Genomic DNA, 14822 nt, shown 5'->3' on the forward strand with positions numbered 1-14822 from the left:
GAACAGCTCGCTCACAGCTCGCTCACAAAACGCTGACGGTGTTGATGACAGCGCACCGTCTTCCGTTTACATCCAGTGGGGCAGCAGCGACGCTCCGCCCCCCTCACCCACTACCCCTCCCGCCCAGTTTGGAAGCAGGTTGCGTCAAAACGCTCCTCCTCAGAATCTCTAGTCTGCCGCTGTGCTTTCCATCCTAAAGAGTGCATGCAGGTAATCAAAATATTTATTTTAAATCATAATCCTAAAAAATATACATAATGATGATTAGTTTGTATGTTTTCTTTTGTATAGCCCACCTAGACGCCTTAGCTTGTCGACTTTGGTGGGTTTGATGGAGATAGATGCAGCATACTTAATCAAGGCTGTTGTGGTATATATGGGGTAGATGGACAAGCTTCGTGGTGCAGACGGTACTCGATAATCGTTAGTGGATCTGGATAGCCTTTGTGTTTGTATTTGTTTCGTAATACAACGGCAGGCACTAGCCTGTCTCTGGCAGTGTTCTGTGTGCCCCTGTGATTTGGAGTGTGTTTTGGTTCGTCCAATCAAAGCAGGGTATGGTGTCGCGATGCTGTGCCGATATTGGGATTGGGCCAGGACCGATCTTTTTTTTATTGCTATGTTCAACATGGATAAATAAAAGGCTTTGTGTGTGTGTGTGTGTGTGTGTGTGTGTTGTGTGTGTGTGTGTGTGTGTGTGTGTGTGTGTGTGTGTGTGTGTGTGTGTGTGTGTGTGTGTGTGTGTGTGTGTGTGCATGTGTGTGTGTGTGTGTGTGTGTGTGTGTGTGTGTGTGTGTGTGTGTGTGTGTGTGTGTGTGTTGTGTGTGTGTGTGTGTATGTGTATGTGTGTGTGTGTTCGTATGTGTTGTTTGGTTTGAAAGTTTAATTGGTTTAAAACCAGCACAACCCCGAGGCTACCTTTTGCATACGACACACATAAACCGTATGGTTGGAGGGGGGGGGGGGGGGTGCTAAAACATAAATGTTTTAGCACTTAGGGTCTGCTTTTAGGGCGGGTCAACAACTCCCCCAGCCCACCCTTCTTCTTCTCCTCCTCCACCTCCTCTTTCATGTCCTCCTGCTCACGGCCCTCTCTCCTCCTCATCCACTGCTGAACTAAGTTAGACATTTTGATTAAAATTCTCTCTCTCTCTCTCTCTCTCTCTCTCTCTCTCTCTCTCTCTCTCTCTCTCTCTCTCTCTCTCTCTCTCTCTCTCTCTCTCTCTCTCTCTCTCTCTCTCTCTCTCTCTCTCTCTCTCTCTCTCTCTCTCTCTCTCTCTCTCTCTCTCTCTCTCTCTCTCTCTCTCTCTCTCTCTCTCTCTCTCTCTCTCTCTCTCTCTCTCTCTCTCTCGTCCAGCATGGAGGGGCTGTTGAATGATTGGCTGTGGCATCAGGACTACTGGTTCCCCCCCTGGCATTGGCTGGAAGGACATGGAGGTGGGGGTGGAGGTGGGCCAGGGGAGGGCTCGCTACCCGATGCCCAGAGACCTCCTGGTCACCCTGCCTCTGGCCCTCTGCTTCATCGCCCTCCGGTGCGTGTTCGAGAGGTGAGAAGTAGACACACACACACACGTGCACATGCACACACAAATACACATGCACACACATTTATGCACGCACAAATGCACAGACACATAAAAACAACCACACACATTCACATAGACATGCACACACACGCATGTGCACACACACACATGCACACATACAAACACATGCACACAGTCATACACATTCACACACACTTAAGCAAGCACAAACACACACACATGCACCCACACATATGCACACACAAACACACGCATGCACACACACATGTACACACTGATACACATGCACACACATACACACGTTCACACACACATATGCACACACACAAACACACGCATGCACACACATGCAGACAGACACACGCACACACACACACGCATTCAAGCGAATAACACACTCACACACGCCAGCACAGAGGAGGCCTGTATTCTTCTGCTTTAACTAGGCGATTCATATCTTGTACAACGTTATTATAAACACATAATCGTATCACCACCTCCGCTTGTTGTTAATTGGCGGTTCCATTGATTGTACTGCGGTTGCTACATAATTAGCTATTGGGTGGGTAGAGCACTCCCATGCATTTCCATGCTTTCTACTGTTACCGTTGTCTCTTTCGCCTCCAAAGCTGTGTTCGCAGCTTGTTTGGTATCGAATGTATGTAAGTAAGCCAGAAACCCCTTCCAGTTAAAGCTGCTGTGATAGTGCTAGCCTGCGATCCTCTCTGGGGCAAATGCGTTAAGTGTTTAATGCATGTGATCAATATGTACCAAGTCAGACCTTTCATGACCACACCTGCTTCCCGTACATTCTGCTCAAATCTTTGAGGTTCCAGCCACTCACCGTCGAGAGAGAGATAACAGTTTTGTTTTGTGTTTGTGGTTGATTTAAAATCAGGGATAGTAGTAGTTAAATCTAGACATAAACAGAAAAACGCTTACCCTCTGTCCGTCGATGGGGGGGGGGGGGCGGGGGGTCACCACCCAAAGAGTCCCGGAAGAACGAGGATGCTTATGTTGTTCCTTATCTGACATCACTAATGGTGAAAAGCAAAAACACTTTGGCGAGGTTTGTTTCTGAGACAGAAGGACAGACTTCCAAGCGCCTGTTTGTCTACGTTTCGTCTGCCGCTTCACTTGACTCTGAAACAGCAGGGGGAAAACACCACCTTGTTTATAAAAACACAGACACGACATACAACTCATAAAGTATTCAGTCTCCTGCAGTAATTAACCCCCTGGCCCCTCATCAGCAAAGCAAATTATTACAGAAAATATGTGATTGCAATGTTAGCTCCCGACGGGGCCTATTGGTGCCTTGAGGCCTGAGCGATGGAAGAATTGGAGAAAACACTGCAGTAGTGGTGACACCAGGGACTGAGTCCCCTGGTTTCTGAGGCACGGGCGACAAAACAATTAAACTATTCTTTAATCTGTGTCAAAGTGAAAGTAAGACTAGGGTAGGCCGGACACTGTGTCGAGCATCAGGGAGATGACCACATGATACAAATTGTTTGAGAACCTCCCTTGATAGGCTGCTCATCTGTCCTTTTAAGGAACGCCGAGCAGGTCTGCAGTCTTTACACATCTCATGCTCCTGTTTTGTTAGTACTCCGTCACTTCATTATCTGTTCATCTGCACGAGAAGCTGTTGGAGTAGAGGCAGCTACCATAGTAGGTTATGGAAAGACAGAAGCAACGTAAGGATACTAGATTAATGGTGTGTGTGTGTGTGTGTGTGTGTGTGTGTGTGTGTGTGTGTGTGTGTGTGTGTGTGTGTGTGTGTGTGTGTGTGTGTGTGTGTGTGTGTGTGTGTGCAAAGTCAAGACCTTTTTGATCAGATATACAGCATAACATGGGCTTACTGTACATTTAGATGGCAAAAGTGATCTACATGCTGTATAGTTGGTATACCTGTGTGTGTGTGTGCGTGCGTGCGTGCGTGCGTGCGTGCATTGTTGTCATGTAACCAGAGACAGCCTGCGTCTCTGGCTAAAGGCAGTCCTGACCTTCCTCTGAATGCTGACTTCCCACCTGCACACTGAAGGTTGATCACCTATGTGTGGTAGAGTTACACAACACACACACATGCCACCCCCTCCCACACACACACACGCCAGTTGGTTATGGTGAAGTGTGGGATAATGAGGGATCAGCTTACTGCTCAAAAAGTCTTTGTTGTTCATTGATCTCGCTTATCTCACTCTGTTGTTGTTGCTGTTGTTGTTGTTGTATAATTAAAGCAAATTGGGATAGTTTGCATTCAGAGGTCGCTCCGCTTCTGTTTGTAAATGCTCTTTGTCGTTCCATCGGTTGAACCCCTTTAAAGTGTTCAGGTGTTTCCTGGTCTCCTGTTGACCCATCGGTCCCCCTCCCCTGGCTGTGTTGTTCCAGGATCATAGCACTCCCTCTAAGCACACGTTTGGGTGTGAAGGACCGGATCTGGACTGAAGCCCCGTCGATCCCCAGACTGGAGGCCTTCTGCAAGCAGAACAACCCACAGCCTTCCCAGGTCGGTTTGGTTTTCCAATCCCATGATGTGTCAGGAATACCAACACACACACACACACACACACACACACACACACACACACACACACACACACACACACACACACACACACACACACACACACACACACACACACACACACACACACACACACACACACACACGAGAGCCTTCTTGTTATAATAGAAAACAGGCTGTACTTCAATCAACAATAATCTGGATCAGCTGCATGGCTATTAATGCACATACACTCAAAGCATACATTATGAGGCTCTTCTGCTGGCTGCTTCTGAATCCTAGTCGCGGTCTATTACCGAACGTGTAGGATAGGACACAGATCAGACTTGCAGAACAGATGCATAGGCTGGTGAGATGGAGGGCTTGTTATGACCCTCCTTATCAGGGGTAGACTGTAGAAAATGCAGAACCGTGGCTTACCGTTTTAGCAGGGGAACTTCCGCCTGCGACATTAAAAATAATGTGTTGTAAAGGTTTTGGAAAAAAAAGGAAATTAATAAAGTTGTTGATATGTCAGCACATATCAACAACTATATAAATTCCAGTCAAAAAGATCACTGAAATGTTCCCCTGAAATGTTAAATTCCTCAAATACAAACTGCAAACTTGTATTCTAACATGCATCAGTTGCATCGTATCATTTCCATATTCTACTTTGCATGTTCCAGGACATCATGAATATGAGTGTAACAATAAACCATTATGGCTAACCCTGCAATCTCAAAATAACTCGCCTAACCTTGAAGGGGTAATAATCGTAACCTTTTAGAATCTTGATTTGTCTGAGTATGCTGCCTGTGTTCTAAGTGCACCTAGCTGCAGTCATCATTCGTATTGTTTGCTCTCTTTATACCAATATACTATTTGCATACCTATTGTACTATACTGTATCCTAAGAGCACATTTGTTAATGAAGATTATGGAGAGATTTTCTGATAACAGTAAATCGATTTTTCACTTTTCGTGCCAAGAAATACTTCAAACAACGTTTGTCTGTGGTTATATACCCTATACTAAATGCTAAAGATCTAACTGATACTTCAGTTATAAAATTCCAAGGGGTTGTGGCTTTAACCAAGGTAAATTTACAGAGTAAATGTCTCTTAATGTACTGTCAATGTTCCATATCACCTGACCCGTACAATGTCCTCCTCTACACAAACACTCTCCCGAGTGACCAATGAATGGAGGAAGTAGAGAGAAAAGAAAGAGAGAGCCACAGATGTACATTAGAATGCAAATGTATTCCTAAATCCTAGTGTGTGTGTGTGTGTGTGTGTGTGTGTGTGTGTGTGTGTGTGTGTGTGTGTGTGTGTGTGTGTGTGTGTGTGTGTGTGTGTGTGTGTGTGTGTGTGTGTGTGTGTGTGTGTACATACATGCGTGTGTGCGTGCGTGTGCGTGTGTCTATTCAGAGTGAGCTGGTGGGTCTGGCCAGGCAGTATGGACTCTCTCAGCGACAGATCCAGACCTGGTTCAGACACCGACGGAACCAACAGCGCCCCAGCAACACCAGGAAGTTCTGCGAGGCCTCGTGAGTCCACTGGAGAACACACTTTATGGCGTCTAGACATCTGCTGCTGCTGCCTGTTGTTCCCTAAAATAAAGTCACAGCTGCAGGAACAGTATTAAAAGAACGTCCAGCCCGGTCCAGGGGATTCCTGAGAAAAATGTGTGCTACGGCTTGGCATCAATGCAGTTACAGGAAACAATCTAATACTATAGAATCTAGATATAATCAACATTATTATAGTCATCCATATAAGCTTATCAACCTGTATCGATATTGCCTCAATAATACTGACTATAAAGTGAGTTTGAAACAAATCGTCAACAAATACATTTCATATTACTGCAAAAATAATATTTCCCAAGATAACAATTTGAACGTTAATTGTTTGTTTTCTGTGCAGTTGGAGATTTGTCTTCTACCTTGTAGCGTTCACTGCAGGCCTAGCCTCTCTGATAGATGTAAGTCCCATAATTCCGTTCATTCCTAGTGTTTTTGAGATGGTTACGACATTACTGACCTACAACATTGTGCCTTATGACTATATGTGCATGAATGTTTGTAATTTATAACATAAATGACTGTTGGGATGCACTTGCCTACAATGTATAAGAAACAAATCTGCTAAGCATGTTCTGGTTCCTATAGCTGCACTCCGTCCAGGTTGTTTTTTTAAGAAGCACTTAGATGTGCCATAATATTGTTCTAAGCCGCACCTACAGGTCGCTTTTAACAAAAGGGTCTTCTAAATTGCATACATGTAAACAGACCTGCGTTTAACAGACCTGCGTTTTGGTGAACTTAGCCTAGAGGCAAACCGCAATGTTGAACATAGATGTCTGTCTCCTTCTTCGTCAGACAAAATGGTTCTGGGACACCAGAGAGTGCTGGAACGGCTACCCCAAACAGGTGAGTCAACAAACAGAGTCTGTGTGATGTTATTACATAATAACACATAATTGCATTTTCATTAAATCGATGGAAAAACCAACAAATATTCAGTTTACGTCAGGGTGTAAGATTATCATTGCTCAAATAATCTTTTTCAAAGGGTATTTTAACTGTTTCACTGTTGGTAGTGTCACTTTTGAGCTCTTGAACAAATATAAAATATATTACTCTTCAAATCTTGTTTGTTCTCCTACTCCAAACTTGACATCCAGTCATACACACCCTGACAGACATCCCAAGCAGTCCTTTCATTCTCTCTGACCCATATTGAGCTTTCTGGGGTGGCTCGAAGTTCTGTTTATTTCACCAGATTCATGGCTTATTGTGTTCTTTCTTCCTGCTATGCCTGGAGTTTAAAAGGCTAACATAACTGTTGAGCTTCCATTGGGAAGACATCTAGGAACGCCTGGAAAAGCAGAGATCCTCCCCCCAAACTCCTTCCATGTCCCTCTTTTTCCGTTCTCTTCCAACAGTTAATGCCTTCCTCCCTCAAAAAGGGGTCAGGACCCCGAAAGAGAACACTGTAATCTCGCTAAAAACCTAGCAGCCATGTCTCCAGCCCTATCTGTCCTCACATCCTGGTTGGCTAACCTGCTGCCTCAGTCACTTTGTTGTGGACTTATCACTTTTTCTGAGCCTGAAGCGGGGGGGGGGGGGGGGGGTGTGTGTGTGTGTGTGTGTGTGTGTGTGTGTGTGTGTGTGTGTGTGTGTGTGTGTGTGTGTGTGTGTGTGTGTGTGTGTGTGTGTGTGTGTGTGTGTGTGTGTGTGTGTGTCTGTGTATTTAAGGGGGGTGAGGGCTTAATAAACTTCCTTCCATTGTGTTTCTCCAGAGGGCAGAGGTTTTTACTGTAGGTACGACATAACCACCCATTCTACATACATGCCGGGACGTTTCCTCCTGTTTTGAGAGTTAGCCAATGTGGGGTCATTCATTTATCTGAAGTCAAGGTTGAATAGAATGCAATTTGCCCCACCAACAAACACACATGCACAATGACGCAGAAGCACACAGTTACACAAAACGCAAACAGAGTTGGCCACATTAAATTGTGATGTCAATCTGTTTCAGATGGAAAAGATAACCCATTTACCCAAAAAATTAATGAAGAGGCTATATTGCCAACCGTTGAAACAAGGGTTTATCCTTCCCAGGGTATCTGCAGGTTTCAGCAAGTCAAACTTAAGACTTTAAGACCTTTTTAATACCACCTTGAATGAAATTGAAGACCTAAAACACTCGATGGTGGGGGTTGGCAACAGACTCAAGCCAACTTCGGAAACGGACGTCTTCCAGCCAACTGTCCTTGAATTTGCACCTAACCATTGTTGCAGACTAGCTAGCCAGCATGCAGATAATCGTTTATGTATGCAGCTAGCAAGAAAGAAGCCTCTCTACATGTCCTTCCTGAAAAGTCCCACGAGAAAAAATAAATAAATAATAGTCAGCTCCGACAAATTGAAGACCTTGAGTTACAGTATTAAGGCCTTAAATTTAGAAACATGAATTGAAGACTTTTTAAGGATGCGCGGACTCCCTGCATCCATTAAGTCCACCAGGTGCCCTGAAGCTGTATGCTATCTGTTCCTCTGTCCCTGTATGCAGCCGGTGGCAGAAGCTCACTACTGGTATTACATCATGGAGCTGGGATTCTACTTGTCCCTCCTGCTGTGCGTGTCTGTGGATGTGAAGCGAAAGGTTAGTTCCACCATGGCTCACTCTCCTCTCACCCCGGAGAACCCCTTAGAGAAAGTGGTCTGCTCACCCTTATACTGAATACCCGACTATTTGCTAGATCCAAATTGTAACTTTTTAACTTATAAAGCGGTTTTAAGAGCACTTTTAACAGACTATGAGTTCAAAGTGGAATTCATGATCCACTATAATGAGAATAAAGAAAAAACTAAAATCTGGCACGCATTTAAGTAACAGATAAAAGAGGAAAAGACTTACAAAAATTGAAATATTTCCTGGCAAGTTTTGCTAATACTATTGAAGAAAATGTATATTATCTCCGTAATGTACAAAATAGGACCTTTCCACTGTTGGCCTCAACTATTGCACTGAGGGTTTAAAGATGCTGACAAGGGAATCTGAGATTGAATTCAAACAATAAGTCTGCCAGGGCAATGTGTAAATCAGTACAGTACAGCACACACAATTCTGATTTACTAGACCACAGACACAGAACTGCTGAGACACACCCAATTCTTTTACTTTTCTAACAATTTGTGGTTGTGGTTTATGTGTGTGCGTCTGTGGTGTGTGTGTGTGTGTGTGTGTGTGTGTCTGTGTGCGTGCGTCTGTGTGTGTGTACGTGCGTCTGTGTGTGCATGTGTATGCCTGTGTGGGAGTCTTCTAGGATTTCAAGGAGCAGATTGTTCATCACATCGCTACCATATTCCTCATCGGCTTCTCCTACTGCGCCAACTTCCTGAGAGTGGGAACTCTGGTGATGCTGCTGCACGACTCCTCAGACTTCTTCCTCGAGGTGAAATGGTTAAAAGTTTAACGATTTCACGACAGTCACATGTGTACCTTTCTCACCATCATAATACATTAATGGAGGCAAGCTACTTAAACCTTGCTACACTACCGACCTACTCTGAGCGGGGAATCTTCGGTAATGGCAAAGCTAATCCCCCCAGAGATCCTTCAGAGACTTGTTTGTTTTGTACTACGTTGCTTTAGGCTTTTACAGTAGAACTAGTACTTTGTTGAGTGTTCCCAATATTGCGTAGTATTACCAACAAAAGATGGGATGGTGCATTCTTAAGTAAAGCCCTATTGTTATTTAAACATTAAGTTTAGAATAACCAATAAAGAGGACTAGAAAACAGATCCTCTGCAAAAGGCTCAAAAATCTCTGCCATTGTGCCATGCGTGTATTCCTTCAACTCTTCTGGACGTGGTTACCCACAAAGGTCAAGTCGTACTTGACTTGAAGAAATGCATTGTGTAGCCCCTACAGTAGTGTTTCCCCCGTCATAAATATACACACAATCTTCCTTAGTCCATTATGATTGAACACATTGGACTGGTAAAAAGCATGCATTACAAACTAGAGGCAAAAGCCTAAGTATAATAGTACAACAGACCCCCCTGTCTATGTGTTTTGCATCGTGTTGGTACGGCCTGGTTTCATATTCCCCAGATAACATCAGAGTGAGTTCGACTATATCTGGGATCTGATGAAATATGCAGGAAAAATTGACGAGCAGCCGGATTTGCAGTGCTCAGCTCATTGATGGAAACAGGCCAGTTATGAACAAGAGCTCAGGAGTCCGGTTCTGGGACTCTGCTGACCACGTCTACTCTTCCCAATGAAGGCCTTGTAATTGCATTGCATTCAGAGGTCAACACTGCCCAGATAAAACTTACTGTTCAAAATTAATTCAAACAGTTATCTTAAATGAGCTTTGAGACATTTCTTATTTAAATTAAAAGATGAAAGTTGATACATGAATATTGTTAATCATAGCGGTAAAGATGCATTATTGATAGTATACGTGTCTACCACTAGGTGGCACGCGGAGACTGACGAGTTGTTTGTAAACATGGCCTCCGAGTGGGTCAGGTGTGCTTCAGTCCCCCTGCTCGTTCATTACAGCTGAGCCTTGTCAATCAAAAAGGGGAGGAGCGATTCAGCAACATTGTATGCAATTATCATAATACTGTTTTTCTTTTTGATTTATTTACTTACCTTCACCAGTCTGCAAAGATGTTCAACTACGCTGGCTGGAGAAAGGCATGCGACATACTGTTTGTCCTCTTCTCTGTCGTCTTCCTGGTGACTAGACTGGTCATATTCCCTGGCAGGTAAGGCTTGCTGGTGGAATTTGTTACTCAACGCACTTCTTTTCTCCTTTACTTCCCTCAAATAGAATCACTATCAGCGCCTTTTACCTGAAACAATTTGAATGTCTATAAAGTACTTCTGTTAGCTTTCCTCCTAACATCAGGTTGCTACCTGGGACGATAAAACACAAATAAAAGAGTGTATAGGTACCACTGAGTATAGATCCCCATCCTGCAGATAACCTGACTGAACTGCAGATAACTTAACCTAAAGTGCACATGTGCCAACAGTTGCCTTCCTTTCGTTATTTTTGTACTAAACATGCTTCAAACATGTAACTCCTTGAGTTACACCTGCCAAAGGCCTCAACGCCGCTACAGCGAGCTCATCGCGTTGTTCCTGTGTGTCCCCAGGATGATCTTCTCCACCATGGTAGAATCTCTGGACTACTTCGACCCGTTCCCTGGGTACTTCTTCCTCAACGCCCTGCTGCTGGTGCTCCAGGCTCTCCACATCTTCTGGGCCTACCTCATCCTGCGGATGGTCCACAAGTTTGTCTTCCAGGGCAAGGTGATGGCGACGGCTGAACTGCAGTATTTCCACCCAATGACACGCAACACACGTTATGTTACCATGTTTCTGTGTTGCCACGGCCCCATATAAAGGCAGCACAAATGGAGGGGATTTTGTATAATTATCTAAATTATAATACATTGCATTTATTTATTGCATTCAAATAGTAAAACCAGGGCTTAGTTTGTGCCGACTCGTACCTATTTGAGTGGCTTTGTCACTTGTCTATTGCATTTTGGATGCAAATCAGATTAAAAGTAAGGGAGAGGGTTATGTGAGGTCAACCCACTAACGCCTGAATTCAAATCGTGACTGCGATCTGAACAAGGACACCCTTGGCAACAACAACAAGTAGCCAATGATCAGTTAATGTTCCCATATGCTCAGTAAATAGTAAATAGTTTTTATAGTATAGTATTTAAATAGAATGTACTAGAACCAGCTGTCATGTCAGGGGATTTCACAATGTTTTCTATGAGTATGTTGCACATAGCGTGGTTCATGATGTCATTCTTGTTTAGTTTCAGCCACAGCATCACCTAGGTGTTGGGTGCAAGGCTCTGTGGTTTTCGTGCGTTCCGTGCATACGTTCCATGCTTTTTGCTTAGCTCTAACACGCTGGTTCAGCAGCCTATGTGTCTCAACACCTCCTGGTTTACTAATTGACCACTCGGTAAAAGCAACAAGAAATCAACAACATAAAATAGTCACGGGTCCCTATTGGCCAATTTAAAAAGGTGTTTTTGGAGTAGGGCTTTAAAAGTTTTGAGAAAGTCTACGTCTCTGAGGGAGCCTGGGAGAGTGTGTTCCAGAGCTGTGTAGCCACACTTACTCTTTATGGGCCGTATATTATAAATAGACAATGACTCAATCTAGGGCTACCAGGGTGTTTGCTTCCTGCACATTCCGACCAGGACCCTGCATAATGCGGTCGACGTCCCCCCGCAGGTGGAGAAAGACGAGCGCAGCGACGAAGAGAGCGGGGATGACGATGAGGAGGACGACGAAGAGGAGTGGCCCGAGGAGGGAGAGGATGAAGGCTGCTGGGGGAGGAGCGAGGGAAAGGGTGCGATGAACTCCAAATCGGCGTCCCTGGCCGACCACTGTGTTCTGAACAATCTGACCCACCGGAGGAGCTCCAACAGCCCCTGGCCCAAAGCGAGGTAGTGAACCTACCCCTCCACCCCCCACCCCCACTCCGACGTCTCCCCCCACTGCTCCGTCCCCTCAACCCCAACCTTCAGCTTCCACCACCATCTGTTCAGCATCATCAGATAATAGGTGTGTCACTGTTTCACCCCACACACACACACACACAGACACTCAGTCACACACACACACACACACACACACACAGAGAGAAGGTCTTGTCACTGGGGATACTAGACGCTGGTGTCGTTTTCATTCATAACCACTAAAGAAAATTCTCCTGGGTTTTATTTGCATGGCTGTGTACAGTTTGTGGTTTAGTAGCTGACTCTATGACCTCTGTCTTCTACCTTCACTGCGGTTGATTTTTGATGTGAAAAAAAAGACATGACTAGTAGAAGTAGTAGTAGAAGTAGTAGTAGTAGTATTATTAGTAGTAGGTATTTCATACTAGTTAGGATCCTCAGAAACAACACTTATTTAATCTGCTGGCATTGAAACACAGATTGTTTGTGTGTTTTAGTTGTGGTGTATAAGGTGTGTGTATAAGGTAGTTGTACAATCATCAATACATTAATGGAGGTGAGCTATTTAAACCTTGATATAGTACGGACCTATCCAGACAAAACTCTGAGGGGGAATCTTCAGTAATGGCGATGATAATTGCACCAGAGATCCTCTAGAGGCTTGTATGTTTTCTACTACGGACATTGTCAGAGTCGCACAGACACAACTATTAAACAAAATATTACGCTCATCCAATAAAATATATAAATGCTGCGGACACATCTGAAATCCTCTTCTCTGATCTATTATCAAGTCCAGCCCAGATGATTACTCATCTTCATCCATGTACTTAACTTCTACAATAGATCTATTCATTCAGTTCAATGTTACGCTGGTTTGTAAACTGCCAACTGAAGAAAAATGGATTGTCATAACGTATTTGATAAACTACTGTGTAGCCTCTCTTTTTTCCATCTTATCGGCTGAACCGATCATAATCAATCAATCAATAACCGCTCTATAATTAGCATTATCGTTGTATATAGAATTGCTGCCTAAGAATTTGCTAATGAATTATCTGATGAACAGAAAAGCGTTTAGGTTGGTTCAGAGTAGAGGGTTCACTCTAGTTAGATTCTCTCTAAATGGCCCTGGGTTGGTTGAGTTTCATTTGAGTACCTTTGGCGCCCCCTAGTGCATCAGCTTCTCCTGAATTGGTGTTCCAATTAACTGATATGCCTTTTAAGAAGTGATTTAAAGTCGGGACTTCTAAAATATGTAATGGTATTTCCTGTTGATTCTCTGGTTGGTTCTCGCTGCAAGTTTGAATTCAGTTATTCTTGCTCAAGGACTTAGTTTTGTGCCTTGACTCCTGTTTTGACACTGTTTTGTCCCAGCGCCTTGTTCTTTAGCTCTTTGTGCTAATAGATAGCTTTACTTTATAAGCAGAAAGACAAGGATTTGCTGGTCTGTGTGAGATTCTGAAGCCAGACAGTGCCTTGATAAGCTTTGCATTAAAGTACCCTTTGTGGAAATGTGAAAACATTTTGCTTACAACTTTACTGGAGTATATTTTTAGAGATGCAGTGTGTGTGTGTGTGTGTGTGTGTGTGTGTGTGTGTGTGTGTGTGTGTGTGTGTGTGTGTGTGTGTGTGTGTGTGTGTGTGTGTGTGTGAGAGAGAGAGCGGGTGTATCGAAGGAAAGGAAGGGCTCTCTTATATATGAAGATATTAAATCAATTTTAAGAAAGAAACCTTTCAGATGATTAAACTGGATTCTGCCACAATCCCTGGAATCTAGTTGTCCTTTCCACTCCAATACAGAGAGGTATTTGTCTACAAAATAACCCCTCTCCTTTGAAACATGAATGAGGTAGAATTCTAAGCTTGAAGACAACATTACTATGTTGTTGATAGGCTTCCAACCACTCAGCATTTATGTCAATCCCCACAGTATGTATCACAATTGTATAAATCCTTTCTTTAATGTGTCAGGCAATGTATTTTTCTTGGTTTGTTTGTCTGAATGAGGAAACAAAAGGGCTCATCAATTCCCTGTAATGTCTGAAGACTGATTAGGCAACCTTTATTTAATAAGGGAAATAACTACAAGTTTATGATGCTTTTACACGAGGGATGCCAATAAGTAACAGTTATTTTTTTTCACAAATGCACATATGTCAAAGTTTGCTCTGTCTCTTCATCGTTGTTAATAAAGAGAAGTTATGAAGGTAAGTACTTCAACTGTGCTAGAAAAAGCCTACCATCCTGAATGCTTACTGTTATTTCTCTCCCTCTTAAAATAAAGATGTTTTTTTTTTAAAGCGGACTCCAAGAATCACACAATTATTCCAATGTACCTGTACTTCTGCTGTGCAAACGACAATAAATATCTTGAATATTGAAAAGTTGTAGTCTTGTACTCATTACCTTGACTAAATTAAATTGTGTGTGAAAAACAGGGAGACATGAAAAACATTCAAGTTGGTGGCCCTTGAGGACTACAATTAGCTACTGCTCAACCGAACAAACAACGCTGAACAGGGATGAACACAGCTTCCTGCCTAGACTCAAACTGTGGTGCCCCGCTCTTCCTCATCGACCTGTAGCACAAGGCTCTCACGCTGACCTGCACTGTCAGCTGGTCTTTATTGGACACTGAATGAAATAACACATACAAATTCATTAAGCTTCAATTGTACTGGGTTACACGCATCGTCACATCTAACATGTTACTACATGGAAAGAAACGTTAGGTAGCTA

The 14822-nt window shown here is 43.6% G+C and overlaps 1 pseudogene across 1 annotated transcript; it reads left to right on the plus strand.

Annotated features, from left to right (window-relative positions):
- Nucleotides 1-1358: 1358 nt before the first annotated feature.
- LOC115538437 (ceramide synthase 2-like) lies at nt 1359-14383 on the plus strand (annotated as a pseudogene). The gene is made up of 10 exons (XR_003975318.1): nt 1359-1547; nt 3942-4059; nt 5490-5608; nt 5988-6045; nt 6443-6493; nt 8139-8231; nt 8896-9024; nt 10246-10352; nt 10746-10902; nt 11854-14383. The product of XR_003975318.1 is annotated as a ceramide synthase 2-like (transcript).
- Nucleotides 14384-14822: the final 439 nt, after the last annotated feature.

The sequence above is a fragment of the Gadus morhua genome, unplaced genomic scaffold (assembly GCF_902167405.1).
Source record: "Gadus morhua unplaced genomic scaffold, gadMor3.0, whole genome shotgun sequence".
Taxonomy (NCBI): Eukaryota; Metazoa; Chordata; class Actinopteri; order Gadiformes; family Gadidae; genus Gadus; species Gadus morhua.